Raw genomic sequence first — 18452 nt, 5'->3', positions numbered from 1 at the left:
CAAATAGCTTAGAATGGTACATACCCATGAAAGAAATCAAGTGTGTAAATCCTATAGTCACAATCAAGATCAGTCCTATAACCTTGCAAATTTAATAGCATCATATGTTTTATAACTTAGGCAGTACTCTTAGGGTTAGGTCAAGCTCTTACACTTGCTTTTTAGTGAAGCCTCGTTGTTTGTTCGCTTGGAGTCTCTCTTATGCTGACAATGGTCTAACTTAGCTATATCAAAACTAAACTACTAATGTTATATTGTATGATGTTCTATTCATAACTTTAAATTTAATATATCATTTTATTAGCCCACCATATGACCCCTTAGGTGTCATTAGAGGTCATATTGTTTCCTAAGAGGTCATATGGTGTCTTGTGACCCCTTAGGACACTATATGACCCCTTAAGACACCATACGACCCATAACAACAACATATGGTGTCCTAAGGGGTCATAGGATGTCATATGACCCCTTGGGACACCAATGACCCATAACAAGACCATATGGTGTTCTAAAGGGTCATATGGTGTTCTATGACCCCTTAGGACACTATTTGATGTTGTTATAGGTCCTATGGTGTGCTAAGGGATAATATAGTGTCATGTGACCCCTTAGGACACCCTATGACCCCTTAGATGTTGTTAGGGGTCATATTATGTTCTAAGGGTCATATTGTGTCCTGGATTCGATCTCTCTCCCTCTCCCTCCCCTCCTCTCTCTCTCTCTCTCTCTCTCTCTCTCTCTCTCTCTCTCTCTCTCTCTCTCTCTCTCTCTCTCTCTCCCTCTCTCCCTTCCTCCATACCCCATCCCTCTCTCTCTCGCTCTCTCCCCTTCTCCTTTCCTCCATACCCCATCCCTCTTTCTCTTCTTCTCTCCCTCCCTCTTTCTCTTCTTCTATAATTCCTATAGTCATAATCGAGATCGGTCCTATAACCTTGCAAATTTAATAGCATCATATGTTTTAGAACTTAGGCAGTACTCTTAGGGTTAGGTCAAGCTCTTACCCTTGCTTTTTAGCGAAGCCTCATTGTTTGTTCGCTTGGAGCCTCTCTTATGCTGACAATGGTCTAACTTAGCTACATTAAAACTAAACTACTGATGTTTTATTGTATGATGTTCTACAACACCATATGGTGTTCTAAAGGGTCACATGGTGTTCTATGACCCCTTAGAACACTATTTGGTGTTTTTATAGGTCCTATGGTGTGCTATTTGGTGTTTATATAGGTCCCTCCCTTCTTCTCTCCCTCCCTCCCCCCTCTTCTCTCTCTCTCTCTCTCTCTCTCTCTCTCTCTCTCTCTCTCTCTCTCTCTCTCTCTCTCTCTCTCTCTCTCTCTCTCTCTCTCTCTCCTCCCTCTCCCTCCTTCCCTCCTCTCTCTCCCTCCCCCTACTCTCCCTCTCCCTTCCTCCATACCCCTTCTTCTCTCCCACCCTCCCCCCTCTTCTCTCCCTCTCTCCCTCTCTCCCTCTCTCTCTCTCTCTCTCTCTCTCTCTCTCTCTCTCTCTCTCTCTCTCTCCTTCCCTATCTCTCTCTTCCTCTCCCTCCTCCCCTCCTTTCTCCCTCTCCTCTCTCTCCCCCTCCCTCCCCCCTCTCCTCTCTCTCCCCCCCTTCTTCTTCTCTCCCTCTCTCCCTCCTTCCCTTCCACCCCCTCCTCTCTCCCTCACCCTACTCTCCCCCCACTCTCTCTCTCTCTCTCTCTCTCTCTCTCTCTCTCTCTCTCTCTCTCTCTCTCTCTCTCTCTCTCTCTCCCTCCCTTTTCATTCACATTTTTTCTACTACCAATAGTGTGTACGGGGTACTAAACCTATTAGTTCAGTGCCCTGCCATAAATTTTTTAAGATGTAGGAGCGCGTACGCGGTACTTATTACTTGTAAGCACGTACGAGGTATTGATTCCATTATTCGCTACCCTGCGATAACTTTTTTTAGGCTTAGGAGCACGTATGCGCTACTTATTAGTACAGAATGTGAAAAAAAATATCGTTGGACTTGCCAACATTTTATGGACTAACAATGCATACGTGGTTATTAATGTAGCAGCTATGTGGTACATAGACATAGTTTTAGTTGCCCAAGAGCCTCAACAGCCTCAAATGAAGTTTTTGAGGTCATTGAAGGCCCCACTGGAACTGTGTCTGCACTTCTATCACTATTTTATACATAGAAGTAAGTAAATTTTTTGTTTTTGCATGATTTCAAATAATTGAATTGTTGTTCTTATTAGTTTTGTCAATAGTATTGTGATTGTTTAATAGTTTGATTCAAAAAAATAGTGATAAGATACATATTTATGGTTATTTGTTTGTTTATGAACTTTTGTTTACATATATATGTAATATGATTCTATTTAGGACAACCAATATCGACCATGGGAAAGAACAAGCGAGGAACGATGGAACAACGAGAGGTTGAAAAGGAAAGACAAAGGCAACATATGAAGAAATTATGTGACGTAAGAACAATGGGAGAAGAAAGTATGTCATCCTCAACATCTCAATTTGATTTACCAAACGAACATAATGCACCTAATGCAATTGAAGAAGAGACATTTGATTTACCGTATGAACCTAATGCAATTGAAGAATATACCGCATTGAATAATCAATTAAATGATGAATATGCACCTCTATTTGATGAATTGAATGTACATAATTCACCGATGTTAACACCTCCTAGAATCATTTGTAGGAAACCAAAGTATCTAATTGACATTGATGAGAATATATTGAAGCCAATGCCCAATAAAATGAATGAACAAACTTGTAGGAGAATGGTTAAAATAATATGGCAAAACTATTTTGAAAACTTAAATCAAACCGCAAGATGTCAATTAATTGTTCAAATGATTAAAAATTTGAATTTTAGAGAGACAATGAAAATTTTAGGCCTAAGATCATCTGAAAGTAATAGTGAAAGAACTAATGTGAGAAATCTATTTGATGCATATCAAGATATTGGTTCAAAATCATGTACTAAATATTCTAATGCTACTCGACGTGTCATTACATCAACCATAATGAGCAAGAAAATAAAAAAAGATCATTTGATAAGCAAAACAAGTCATTAAACGTTAGTAGAACAACATTAAGTAAGCATTAAAGAGGCAAGAAAAAATAGAGGAACCTAACAATAATTCTCTTTGGGCATTCTCGGGTAGACTACCACACAAAGACAAGGTTGCTGTTGATGCACTAAGAACATTAATTGAAAATTTTTGGCATGACAACACAAGAGTTTTGCCTAACCAAAGAGATGTAGTTAGAAGGCAAATTGGGTCTAAAAATCGTGAGCCACATGCCAAACACTATTTGGATATGACTCAAACTAAATTTTATGAAAGATTCCTTCAAAAGTTTTCTCAAATAAGAATTTATCAAAGATTTTTTGAAATGACAAAACCTTTTTATATTAAGATTAATCATGTATGCACCACGTGTTGTTGTAGGATGCATATTGAATTTTCCATGCACTATGATATTTTTCGTCATATTTGTTTTACTTTTCACACTAACGATGTTTTTGCAGGATTGCAATATACAAGCACCTCCTAAGTCAATAAGAGAATTTATTTCAAGTGTGCTATGTAATAGACATGATGGTTGCATTTATTATAAGATGCCTTGTTTGGAAGGTTGTTGTGTTATATGAGGTGGTTTTCAACGTTTACCAAGATGTGTACATTTGGAGAGCACACATGAAATTGGTACGAAACTAGTTTCTTTTGGAAAATACAAGATAGTCACATATGGAGTTAAAAATGGAAAAGATTTGAAGAGATGTGAGCTAGTGAAAAATGATATATGTGTAGCTAAATTTATGAAAATGTTTCAAGAGAAACTAGTTTATGAGTACATAATGCATACACATAGAGCTCGATGGTTAGATGAGCAATTCAAGTTATGTAAGGACACATTTCCTCTTGGCACCATTGTCTCTATCATTGATTTTGCTAAAAATTATACACTACAACCTCAAAATGAAGTGCAATCTATGTATTATCACTCTACACAAGTTTCTATTTTTGTACACATAGCATTCATGCATGTAGATGATAGCACAGAGGAGGATAGAAAGGTTGTAAGAGAGTATCACTTCTACATAAGTGATGATCATACTTATTCATCGGAGTTTGTACAAGGATGCTTTAAAGTTTTCTATGATAGTTTAAGAGAAAGGAACATACGATACAACTGACACTTAATATGGTCATATAATTGCACCGCACAATTCAAGAATGCAAGGCTGTTTTATTGGTTGACAAGGATGCATATGACAAGTGGTGTACAACATTTTTGGAATTTCACTGAGGCTAGACATGGTAAGAGAGAGCACGATGGTGCAGGAGCATGTGTCAAAAGAGCCCTAGCTAGAGAAGAATTGAAGTACGAAGGTGCACACGAGATACACCATTGTAGAGGATCCTTACACGACCCTATAGGTTCAAATGGATCGACCTTATGTGTCCTGTATTTGAAGAGATCACATCGGTACTGATTTTGACAATTTTTTGGACTCAGGGCACTTGAGAGATCGCACCGGTACGGTATGACTCTCGATGTTCCGATGCTTTGAGATGAACAAGAGGGACATGCCTAGCATAAACCTGCCCACCCAGATGCACTCGTGACGTCAGTTTGTGCACATGATGAACCAAATCAATTCTACCCAATCTTGCAACTTTGCATTGCATGCAACTGACAATTTTTGCAGCAGGCGAAAAAATGCTACCAATTGAAAATGGATCCCAGTCGTCAAAAACTGAGATAGGAAATTATAGAGAAGCCTCATGCAACCCCATGGGTTCAAACGGATTGACCATATGTGTCTTGGATTGGAAGAAATAGTTTGTCAAATTTTGACAATTTGTTGGACTCATGGCAATTGAGAGATCGCTCCGATATGGTATGACTCTCGACATTCCAGCGCTTTGGGATGCATGACAGGGGCATGCCTAGCGTAAAACTGCCCACCCGAAGGTGCTCGTGACGTCAGTTTGTGCACACGACGAACTGAATCAATTCTAGCCAATCTTGCAACTTTGCATTACATGCAACTGATGGTTTTTGCAGCAGGCGAAAAATGCTACCAATTGAAAATGGCTTCGAGTCATCAAAAATTAAGATAGGCCATTGTAGAGGAGCCTCGCTCAACCCCATAGGTTCAAATGGATCGACCATATGTATCCTGGATTTTAAGAAACAGTCTATCAAATTTTGACAATTTTTTGGACTCAGGGCACTTGAGAGATCGCATCGATATGGTATGACTCTCGACGTTTCGACGCTTTGGGATGCACAATGGGGGCATTCCTGGCATAAACCTGCCCACCCGGACGCACTCGTAACGTTGATTTGTGCATACGACGAACAAAATTTGACCATTGCGAGCATGAGGATGCTCTCACACCAAACACATATTGTTGTTTATATTCATATTGTCAATTTTTGTTGTTTATATTCATATCATTGATTACATATGCAAATATTCATTTAAATTTATAAAAGGGCAGCCACCAAATACAGAGAATACACAATAATGAACTAAATACAAGGAGTTTTGTAGGGTTAATTCAACATTTTAGAAATTTTATCAAATCATATTCCACAATTGCAATGTTTTATATCATATATTTTTGTTGTTTATATTCATATTGTTGATTACATAGGAAAATGATCAATTAAATTTATAAAAGGACAACCACAAAATACAATGAATACAAAATAATGAACTTGGTACACATTTATTGGATCGAATATCGACATTTATATACATTAAAAAAGGCATGTCTTCCAAGTCAATACAAGTACTACAAAAATGTGGCATATGCCATGTCCAAATCGATATACAATAAAAAGGTAGAATATATCTACATGTATTGGTTATTCTATGACCAAAACTAACACTATATGATCTTAAACTTGTGGTGGATCATCAAAATCAAGCCTCTTCAATACAGTACGTGGCTCTGTAGATGGTTGCAAAACCACAATTCAATAGCCAAGTTAGAATTCTTTTGTAGAAAATAGTTCACAATTAACAAAATAACTATGCATTTAACTATAATTCCTTTGCAATTGAAATGTAGACTACCTCATCGGTTGATCTAGGAGCTAATGTCTTCGCTCTCCTCTCCTTGTCACTCTTAGGAGTTTTCTTGAAGACATACTTAAATGGAGCCACGTTATGGTCGTACCGTGAAGGGGTCTATTGTAGATTAAATGTATAATTAATACAATGTACTAACATAAATATATCAAAAACACTTAAAAGCTATAATATAGAGAACAATGACATACATGTGCCTGAGATGCTTCTCCAATGGACTGAGGATGACTCACCATCGATGGAGAAACTGCCGCTATTACCTATACAAAAAATGTTCAAAGATTAAATACAATTAATATAATGATAAGTATTGTAGGTTAAAAACAATTAAGTTTACATATCAAACAAAAGTATACTGGATCCTGAGATGCTTCTCCAGTGCATGGAGGAGGGTTCGCCATTGATGAAATAGGTATGGATATTTTCTGTATGAAAAAATTATAAGATTATAATATATCACAAGTTCACATGTACATGTGCATATAATCATGAAATCAAGAAAATAAAGTAGAGATACATACCTCCCCCCTCTCTTGATCCACGGGCAAATCAAATGCATTCAACAAATCCACATACCTCAATGGTCGTTGTACATGTAAAATAGACCAAAAACACTAATCAATCTACAAACCCCAACTAATACTTGATTTCAACATTTTTCAAACAATTGTACAACTAAAAATGTGTTCAATTACCTTCTTCCCACGTTTTGGCGTATTCGAGGAATTCTTTTTCTTAGGATGAGCCCTAGATGCGGAGGGGTACCCTAAAAAAAAAAATTAACATGAGATATTAGTATAGATAATAAATTAAACATAATTTTAAAAATCTAAAATGAAACGACTTGCATATTCCATCAAAACAATACATAAAAAGGGTTGTACAAAATATGATACTGTATAGTCTTGTAGGCCAAAATCGATTGCTGAGAGCATGATGTCATCAATCTGGGACATTTGGTCCCCTGTCAAGACCTACAAACCAAAAATTGGACCAAGCATTAAAGATAGTTAGTATATCTTTTATTTTTTTGAATTCAAAGTGTACTATTCTATTTTAACATGTTACAAAATTTATACCTTAGGCATCGAAGTTGTAGCTATAGTAATTGGGGGAGGAGTATGGGATACTGTTGTTGCATCCTGAAATGCATATTATTTGTCTCAATTTAAATCGATGTATAAATGAAAATTCATTTATGTAATTACAAATTTAAAGTGACTGATAAGTAAAATGCTATGAATTCAAATCAACACACTTGTGTCTCTCGCTCATGAGCAAACACCATGTCCATCAACTCATTTGTCAGTGTGAAATCCTCAGTTGTGCGGGCCCGACATCTACTCCTGCAAATCGTGCACAGATGAGATGAGGATCCATCTGCACCGACTGCATCATCTATCCTCGAGCATATCCCCGAGCAACTGACACACATATGTTGGATGGGCTCTTTGTCACCACTTGGAGCAACTAATGGCTCATCATCCAATACAATAGGGTGTGCTAACTATGTCCCATGCTGGATGATGGCACTAGTCAACGTTGTGGCCGCCTTAAGAGTCTGTAGCTCCATCGACTCTTTTAGCTCTACTGGGATAGTCTGATGCACCTTGGGTTTGGGTGCTAGGGGGTGGCGACTCTCTGTGGGTAATCGCCTACGGGATCTAGGTCTATCTTGGGCAGAGCCACCACCTCTACCATGGAACTCTCTCATGTCAAAATAGTTTGGGCGCACATTGAGCACAAACTCACAATATACTTTTCTCAAAAAAATATAATGGCGCCTCATAATTAGTACAAGGTAGATCATCAAAGACCATCCACCACCTCTGCCAAAAAAGATTCTTCATCTGCACATTGGTACACCAATGTATGGGAAACCTCTTTGCATTAAGAGGTAATGACTAACCAGATTTGGGATCAACGAAAAGGGCACATATTTGTTGTTTACTAATATTTTTTTTTTTACTCCCTCGTATTATAGCCCATCGACATAGAATTGACGACACCTATCCCTAAAGCTTCCCCATTTGGTAATTTGTGTGGAAACAGCTATGGCACCACTAGCTAATGTTTATAGGCTAGTGGCATGGGATTGATCATGCTCAAGTTCGGATGTTTTCAATTTAACAATCAGTCTATTGATTTTAGACATATTTTTTCCTAACTGATTAATTAATTGCTACTGTGTTTCGGGTGTGCAGTCAAGAGGAGGAATTGGGGGTGTATCTTATGGGTTTTCAGGAGGTGCATTTGGTTGTTCTTGTTGTGGATTAGAAGAATTTGGTTTTTGAAACAAAAAATGAAAAAACCTAATCAAAATTAATGAAATTAAATTCAAAATGTAAAACAAATTGAACAAACGGGAAAGAAAGACAAAAATAAACAAAAATTAACCTCGATCCATAATCTGGAGGAGAAATATAGCACCCCGTTCATAGTTTAGAAGAGAAAATGAAGAAAAAACAAAGTAAAAACATGCTATTCATGGGAAAATAAGACCTATTTTTTTTTTTAAACTTTTTTTGATAGGCACCGCGTATGCAGTGAATTCAAATTTTAGAACCGCATACGCACTGCTTGTTTTTCCTTGTTTTTTTTGGTTGGTGTCCACTTTTCTGACCACCATCTTTGTGCACATACCCTATGGTGACCTATCTTGAGCCCCCATGAGTCTTTATATTGAAGGCTTGAGTTAATAGTGATAGATTTTTGTAGGATTGAAATGTGGGAGCATATTGGAGTACCCAAATCAAAATTGAATGCAATTTTTCATGTTGTAGTTCTTTCTTGCAGGTTTTGCCAATTTATAAATTAGTTTTGCATATCAAGCAAATAAGGCTGAAAGCACCGCAATTTCATATTTGAATTGTAATTTCATTTTCATGAAATCGATTGGAAGCTTGCATATTTCTTCTCAATTCTCTTTGTTTCTTTTTGGATCTTATTGAGTGTGTTTTGAGAGGCAATTCTCCCTACATCAGCCATCCTTACTAGTGTAGCTTCCATTCCTTTATAGATTCCAACCTAGATAGTCTCCTTCAGTAATTGAAGAAAACCTTAAATTTTGAAGTAAATTTGAAGAATCTATCCCTTTCACCTCAAATATTATTGGTGAGGATTTTTATAATTTAGACTTTTCTATAACAATTAAAATTTACATCTAAATAATTTATAATTTTAATCCTCTAATTAAATTTTATTTTATGTAGAAAGAAAGATCCCTATAATCAAGAGACTGGCAAATAATTATTCAACCAACAATCTATTCAAAAGGAAATAGAAGATCCATATAAAAATAGACTATAATTTATCTTGCATAAAAAATTATTTTTAAATGGTGTTTATCAAGAAAGAATAAACTTAAATTAAAATATTGATCTCTTTAACTACTTTATTTCATTTTCTATTTTCTTACACTTCTAAAATATACACATAATGCTTATAGAAAAAGGTCAACTAATTGTATAAATTTAAATATCTCAACTCTAAAATTCATGTTCAAAGTGTAAATACCTACATAAATGAATATAAAATAAAAATAATAATATTTATAATATATATAAACTAGTATCTGTAGATATCTTAAATACATCTATCTAAAGAAATGATGATAGATATCAATTGAAACTATTTTATTTACCTTAAATTTAATTTATTCATTTTAAATTATATTTACTACATACATAAAAGTTTAAATTATATTGTATCCACATTATCTATTTTTTCATATTTAAATTATATTTTTTTGCATTATCTGTTTATTTAAATTATTTTTTATATGTTGTTTATTTTAAAAATGTCAAGTTTAAAATTAATATTAATATTTTGACATTTGAATGGTTATTAAATTTAAGCTAAAAGATAAAAGTTAACATCAACACATTCACATCATTTCACTCCACCCCTTGGTGCCATTGTAGAATGGCTATCAGTATTAATGGGATTAATAGATAAGATTCATATATAATAGAATAATACAAGATACGGGTTTCCAATAATATAACATCCACAAAAAATTAAATTTTTTTGAAGTACAAATGTTCTCATTTCTTTTCCATTGTGATAGGAGAGCCCCTTTAGCTATCCTTTGATAAGAACCACACTTATAATAATAGAAATGATATATTGTGCAAGATAGATCACAATAAAATATTATACTTCACACATATCCCTTACAATGATAGTCGCCTTCCTTTAGATATACCTACTAATAACATAATGGATGAGTAAATCCTAATGAAGACCTACTCACTCTTGATATAATTTATTACACAAATTATTCAGATGAGCCAATATAATTAACCAAAGGGATGTGTGCCACATGTAGACACATCAATCCACCTAAATACCTTATAATATCATATTTCTAGCTACATAGCATCCTTATTCTTGGTAAGAGTTGTGTACTTCTCCTTTTACAAACAATACCCAACATCTTGTACACAAATCCCAATCACATCGGTTACATCTATAGTGCCTTTTTCGGTCCCATGTAACATCCTCACTGAAATAGCATGAGTTACAAAAATAAGATGAATCTTCTCCCTCTTTATCCATTGTCAAATAATGTTGTGGATGTTGCGGATGGTTAATGATTTTATCCCTAAAAAGATTTCTCACAATTTTAGTGCATTTTCCCAATTCTAAACTTTCCAATAATTCATCTCTCATTATCACATCAACCTCATCCTTTTTCTCATCATTTGTTTTACACAACATCTTCACCATTTTATATCCATTCCTTGTTACCATTCCATCAGTATCTAGTACAACTAGCCAACTTTTCTCAATATATAGAAGCTTAGCAAGCAATTTGAGTTCTTTTATCATTAAATTTGAGCTTTCCTCAATTTCATCAGAAAAATACTTGCAACGATACCAAAAGGTTATCATGTCCTCAAATGATAATTTCGGCCAATGCATTTTCTGTATCACATCTTCATAGACATCTTTGAGTGTTGTAATATCACATTTTTCTTCAAAAAGATATCCCACATATATAATTTGAACATTGTTCTGAACTTGTTCTAATTGCTCTAAGCTGAACATCATTTTGAGCTTTGGACTTGGAGGTTCAGCATATAGAAATATCAATTAATTTTCTATTACTTCTTTGTTCACCTATAAGCATAAAAAGAAAGAGATATTATAAATAATATTTGATAATAAATATAATATAATAATAAATTATTAAGGTTAAATTTACTTCAACATTACATCTTACCAGATTAGTTTATTGAAGAGAAAACTTAAGCTTGATTCAGTATGCGTAGTAGAGACAATTTGATTAATCCTGGTTCGCGTAAATGGAAAGGCCTCTACACCCCATGACATCATTGCGGACAATGCATCTTGATTTGCAATTCTTCCTTCTTGGTCAAAAATAATACAATGTGGATTTTTGCTTTCCACCCCAACAATATTAGGATTAGGAAAAACCATCCAGCTCATTTTTTGGATAGCCCTTGTGTAAGTACCAAGCCCATAAAATTCATTTTTAAGTGAAGGAATCCAGATCATTTCAAAATTCTTGCCTCCAGATTTGAGCTCTTTATAGATCTGTTCTAATTTTATATATTCAGGCATATTTATTAGATCACTTATGAAGATCCCGACCACATTGCTTTTTAGGTGATCCAACTGCACCTGAAACATGCATGTTACAACATATTACTTGAATTGAAAACGTTTGACATTCATTTTGATGGCAACTTATAATTTTCCTCAAGTCATATACACTCTATATATCAATTTGCTTCAAATATATATTTTTTATATTTCCATGAAACCAATATTTCTATTTTATCATATCATGAACGTACCAGGTTCAGTTTACTGTCGATGAGGTGACCTGCACTGTTTTCCTTCAATATTCGAAGAAACTCTGTAAACCTACTTTCATTGAGCGGCCCATCTGTTCCAGAAAACTTCCCTGAACATATGGATTCTATAAAATTTCCTATTCTATTGGAAATTATATCTTCTTTATCCAAGCTTTCTGAGCTCTGGATGGCCTCTCCTGAAATATCATCTTCTCCAAACAGATCTTCAAACTTCACAAATTTATGGTCTTTATCATCCACCCCTACATTCACCATGCAACAGGCAAGTTTGTTGTCAGCTCTGTAACCACCGCTATTAAAGAAAAGGTAGGTAATGAGACGATGGCGCCTCCTGTCAGTAGAAGGAATGGCGCATGATCCTATTGGCATCGACTTCAAAATTTGTCGGAAACACTCTTCTTCCTCTCTCTCGTGTTCAGTTGTTTCGCCCTTCTGTTTTACTCTTTTCACATAAACAATCCTCAGGCGTCCTCTTTTAGAAGTCGTCTTTGCTTTCTCCATCGCCACCCCAACAAATCGTTGTATAAGCTGATGATGATTAAATTCCATGTGCAGAGGGAGGGCGATCAGTGCCACAGTCATGTCCTCCACATCCTCGAACAACATGGATGTTGAGCTCTCTATCAGTTGCTGTCTACTGTCGGCCAATTATATGCACTTCCCACGCCACAAACTGACTCTTGCAGCGCGCTCCATCTCCTCCCAGTCCTGCACGGGACATATACTAACTATTCGTCATATATGTCCATTTGATTTTTCAAAAAGAATCCTAATGAGAGAACCATGTAATGATGTAAAGAGCGGATCCTTCACTTACCAAAATTGGTTTAGTAGTCACGGCCATTGGAAATTCGACCTCCTCCCGCATTTCTTTCCACCTCTTTATCAATTCAGTACTTTTTGAAATATCTGCATAATAGCAGTGCTGCAATTTTATTATTCTCTCCATTGCTGCGCCATTCAACTTGGAACAGCACTCCAGTTTTACAAAAGTCAAAGATGATAATGTTTCAAAATCATCTGGAAGTGTTTCTAATTTGTGACCACAACGTATTATTATACTCTCTAATCTTTTGAGTTTTCCCAATCCATCCGGAAGCCGGCAATGCCTGAGACCCATTAGGCAACTCCTCCAGTTTAGGCAGCTCCTCTAGATATAATTCTCTCAAGACACTTAGATGGCCAAAGTCACTTGGAAGCTCCAAAATGTTTCTGCAGTATCTTATTTCTAAGGTCTCTAAACATTTCAACTGGACAAAGGTACTGGGGAGAGTGGATAATGAGTTGCAGAATTTCAATTTCAGGTGAGAAAGATATTCCATGTTTCCAAAACAATATGGAAGCTCGTCTAAATTCAGTAATGATTCCAGAGTGAGCGACTCTATTTGAAGCTTCGCAAAGCTTTCTGGCAGTGACTTTATCATTCTGCATCCCGTTAAGTCCAGCTTTTGTAGAGAAGATAATCCGCCAAAGTTTTGAGGTAGATCCCTTAAATTCTCACACTCTATCATGCTCAGCTCTTCCAATGCACTCAGGTTTCCAAGGTCATCAGGTAAGTTTTGGAGAAGTGTGCATCCTTGTAGCCTCAGACAAGTCATTGAAGATAGTAGCCCAAGTTCTTCCGGCAGAGAAGCCAACATTGTGCAGTGTTGCAGGCTCAAATGCTTCAGTTTCTTGAGTTTCCCCATTCCTTGAGGCAAAAATTCCAAGTCACATTTATCGAGAGTCAAACGCTCAAGAGCAGCAAGATTACTGAATTCTTTAGGTAACTGCCTGCAACAATTCAACTGGAGATCTACTAGAGATGAAGGGAACCCGAATTTCTCTGGAAGTTTCACCAACATCCTCGATTCCACCATAAAACTTTGTAAAGAAGCCAGGTTCTGCAATGGAAGTTTTTCAAAGGAATGGCCATACGAATCTGGTACATGATGATAGATGATCTTCAGACTCCGTGGAAGCTGTGTGCAAAAAACAAGTCGTCGTATGTCATGCTCGTAATTGAAGATTCTGAAACAGTCTCTGTTACTTTATATCCAGTGTGAAAACTAAATGTAACCGCAAAATAGAAAATACTAACAGCATTTCATATTCATGATAATAAAAAAAAAATCAACTTACAGCCATAAAGCAGTATTGAGAATTCAACATATACTCAATTTTTTTTAAACTAGCTTGCCGGTTCGGGTGGTATGTCGGCATGGCAAAATTTTGAAAAGAGGTTTGGGTTCGTTTAGGTTCGTTAGTACAAAAACATGTAAATTTAATATATATATTTGTGCAGTCTGTAAGCATGAATTAAGATTAGCATGTCATAGTATCATATAAACAACAAAACAAACATAAACTTGTAATCATAGAATCATGATCATACCATAATAGCATCATATGCATCAAGTTTAATATCAAAATGACAAAATATTCAAGTATCATTGTTTCAACATTCAACAATATAAAGTTTAATCATCAAATGGATCAGCTAATTCACCCTCCTCCTCCTCCTCCTCATCATCATTGACATTGACATTAGATGAGCCAACGCCACTTGCACTTGCACTATAAGTTTGCTCGCCCTCCAAGTCATCAAGTGTCAATGCAAGAAGCTGAGAAGCAGGAACATCCAAATCAGTATGCTCTGGCTCTATATCCCACATCTTTGTTTCCCCTTGTGTGTAGTCACATTGTTTATGTGAAAGAAGACGTAGGTTGGAATGCACATATACTAAATTCTCTGCTCTTTTTGATAGCAACCTATTGCGCTTTACTGAGTGGATGAAAGAGTATGTGCTCCAATTTCTTTCTAAAGCAGATGAACTAGCAACCTATGAAGACAAAGTAAACAATTAAAATTATAGATTAATAAAATTAAAATTAAAATTAAAAATTACTAGCAACCTATGAAGACAAAGTAAACTATTGTTGGTGTAAATAATTATTCATTTTGGATATTATTACACCTTACTTAAGTTTACTTAGGAAATGCATTTCATAGTAGTTTGGGTATGAGACACTTGGATGTTTGTACCACATTGGGATAGTGTGTGTAGGAGAATTTCCACCTTTTATGGTGTTGATCTTATCTTGTTGTTACACTCCACATTCAGTGGGTGATCCACCTCATGTGGAATATTATATTGTTTCTCCTACCTACCCACACATATTTCCTACCTACCCTTGTTTCTTATTGAGCCACATGTCATGTTTGTGTGCTCACATATCCATATAGTCTCGCCTATATAAGCAGGCTCATATTCATTGTATGTAATGATTGATGATCCAGCTGATCAGTATTTTCATCTTGGGGTGAACTCACAATACTAGTTCCCACTTTTTGGTACATCCTGATTTTTGCTAAAATCATACATTTTTTAGAAAATATAATAATTTAAGCTTTAAGAGGTCCCATTTGAAGTAAATAATTTAAGAGAGTTAGATCAAAGTCTCTTAGATCAAAATTTATTGGATATAACCTCTCTACTTCTAAATCATACTTGCAATGGAGTCTCTTTTGCATCTATCAAATGCTAATAAAAACCCAATTTTACATTAGCTTTCGGGGGGGGTCAAATGAATTCATTTAGAAGTTTTTTTTTTTGAAGTATTTGGTCTTTATTATAAGCTTTCCAAATAGTATAATTTTTAATATATTTAATTTCATTAATATATTTTTGTTTTATTTCTTATGAATGTAGATTTTTCACTGAACATGAACTTCTTTGTTCAATGCATTGGAAGAAACAGTAAACTAATTAAAAAAAATTATGAAAAATATATATGCCCTAGGTATTGATATCTTCTTTATAACAAAAAAAATAAAATTGAATTTTGATATATATAGAACAAGCTATGTGTTCAAACGTACAACTATGTCTATATTATAATTAGTCGAACTTTAAAACTTAATAAAATGAAAATATTCAACATATAACTATCAAACCCACTGCATGCCCTGGGTGTTGATGTTACAAACCAAAATTCAAAAGAATTAAATTTTTATGATTTATAGAAAAAAAAGTTATGCATTTAAGGATGCACATCACTCTTAAAAATGATGTTTGTAGTAAAAAACTACTTTTTGAGAGAGAAGGAAAAATAAATAAAATTTTATTCAAAAAAATTGAAAAAAATATATTTAGAATCTACAAACAAGATATTACAAATCACTAATTTACATCATCTTCAAATTCTTAACGGTTTAAAAGTTATAGGTCTCAGAAAGTGAAAAAAAATTTCAAAATGTTCATCTAAGTGTCAAAGTTGGTCAAAAAGTGGGAACCAGTATTGTGAGTTCACCCCTTGATAGAATATAGTTTATTTCTATTATCTATTTTGTTCTCTCTTATTTGTGTTTTCCATTTCCTCTTGATCTTGGCAAAATATCACATGGTATCAGAGCCATTAGAGTGCCATTGGTTTGCCAATTGAGAGAAATTTGGGGTTTCCATTTTGGAGCTTTCTACTGCAGGTTATTATTGGAGCTTGTTGGGTTAGATCTGAGGTCATTGTTGGATTGAGGAGGTTCGATCAATTAAGAATCGCCTTTTATTTTGTCCAAATCCGACATCCAAGGCCAAATCTAGAGTCGTTTGAAGGTGGAGGGTGGTGACTTGTCCCGACATTGATCTGCAATTTTGGAGCATTTTTGGCCAAATCCGTCATCGCCATTGCACTTAAAAGGCCCAAAAACCCCAAGATTGACTATCAGTTCGTCGAAATCGGCCTCCGTTACCCCGAGTTTAAAAAATCTCCCCTCTTGGCCCGCTGTACGGACTTGCAGGTACAGGTCTGAAAATATATTTTTTTTTTCCGTTTTTTATTAATTTCGGAAAATCAAAAAATAAAAAATAAAATCTTTTAACTTTATTGAAGGGGGGCGATTTGTTTGTTTTTTACATAATTTTTTTTAAGTTTTTAAATTTTTTGGGGGGAGGGGGGTCCGTACGGGCCCACACGTGTACCTGCGGTGTCCGCAGGCCACCTGCGGGTACCGTAGGTGCTACCTGCGGCCACCTCCACAGGGTACCTACGGGTACTGCAGTGTACTGGGCCCGCAGGCTCTGCGATAACCGCAGGCTAGCTGCGGTGGTCCCCGTTGGGGTATTTCTTTGTGTTTTTGAGTTTTTTTTAAATTTTATTTTTTTTTAATAAAAAAAAAAAATGTTAATTTTTCTTTTTTTTTTAAAATAAGTTTTTTAATAATTAAAAAATAAAAGTTTTTTTCTTTAATAAATTTTTATTAAAGTTTTTTTCATTTCATTTTTTTTCAAAAAAATGACTATCACCTTTTTTCTTTTTTAAAAAATTTTTTAATAAAGTTTTTTGGGGCATAATAAATTATTTTTTCTAGATTTTTAAAATCTTTTAAAAACAAAAATATCATGGAATACGTCAAATTGGGAACACTTTTTTTCTTGTCACTTCATACTTGTCTTGCAGTGCTTCCAACCAGCCGTCAAGGGGGGGGTTGATTTGCTTCTTTATATCTCTTGGCCTCATCCCAATCGGAGGCGTCTTTTTTTGCAGTATTCTACAGGGCTTATTGGTGGCATCATTTTCATGTTTCCAGATTTGCACTATCATGTTGTATGCTCTTGCATGAGCAATGTTGTACTCGCACTATCATAAAGTGTCACACCTCTTTGTATCTTGTCATTGTTGACTATTTGATGTAATCCTCTTGTACACGTAGATTAGGAATATCTTGTGAGACTTGGTGCATGGCTCCAGTTGAGACTTAGATTGTACACATTTGTGCATGGCTCCCGTGAGACTTGGATTGTACCAGTATTTCTGTCATTTCTGAGTATCCAGCTGATGCTCACAGCAGGTTGTCTCCATGCCTGATCTTCATTTTGTTGTAGCGAGTGATTCATCGTCATCGACTTGGTACCTGGTTTTGTCACACTTTGACATTATTGGTTCAACATAGGCTCTCTTTCTTCTTTATGGGGAGGTATTTTGGTCAACATCATTGAACCATCTTTGCAAGAGATTCGACATTGAGGGGGGGCCTCATGGTCTTTCTTCTCTCTTATGGGGGGACATATTTTTTGTTCTTCTCATTCATCATTGAGAGCATTGTGTGCTTTCATCATCTCTCTTTTGGGGGAGGGTTTTTTCCCATTGGGTTTTTCTCTCTTTCCCCGCTTTGTGAGAGATTTCATTGCATTGGTTTGCATGCATTTGCATTTGTGCATGGGTACTTAACATGGCCTCGTAGTCGGGACCCATCTTGCATTGCTTAGTTGCATTGTAGACTTAAGTGCATTCCCCTAAGTTGCACTTAAGGGGGGGTGTTGGTGTAAATAATTATTCATCCTGGATATTATTACACCTTACTTAAGTTTACTTAGGAAATGCATTTCATAGTAGTTTGGGTATGAGACACTTGGGTGTTTGTGCCACATTGGGATAGTGTGTGTAGGAGAATTTCCACCTTTTATGGTGTTGATCTTATCTTGTTGTTACACTCCACATTCAGTGGGTGATCCACCTCATGTGGA

The sequence above is a fragment of the Cryptomeria japonica genome, chromosome 10 (genome assembly GCF_030272615.1).
Source record: "Cryptomeria japonica chromosome 10, Sugi_1.0, whole genome shotgun sequence".
NCBI classification, from domain to species: domain Eukaryota; kingdom Viridiplantae; phylum Streptophyta; class Pinopsida; order Cupressales; family Cupressaceae; genus Cryptomeria; species Cryptomeria japonica.
The sequence above is the reverse complement of the archived record's forward strand: the minus strand, read 5'-3'. Positions refer to the sequence as shown.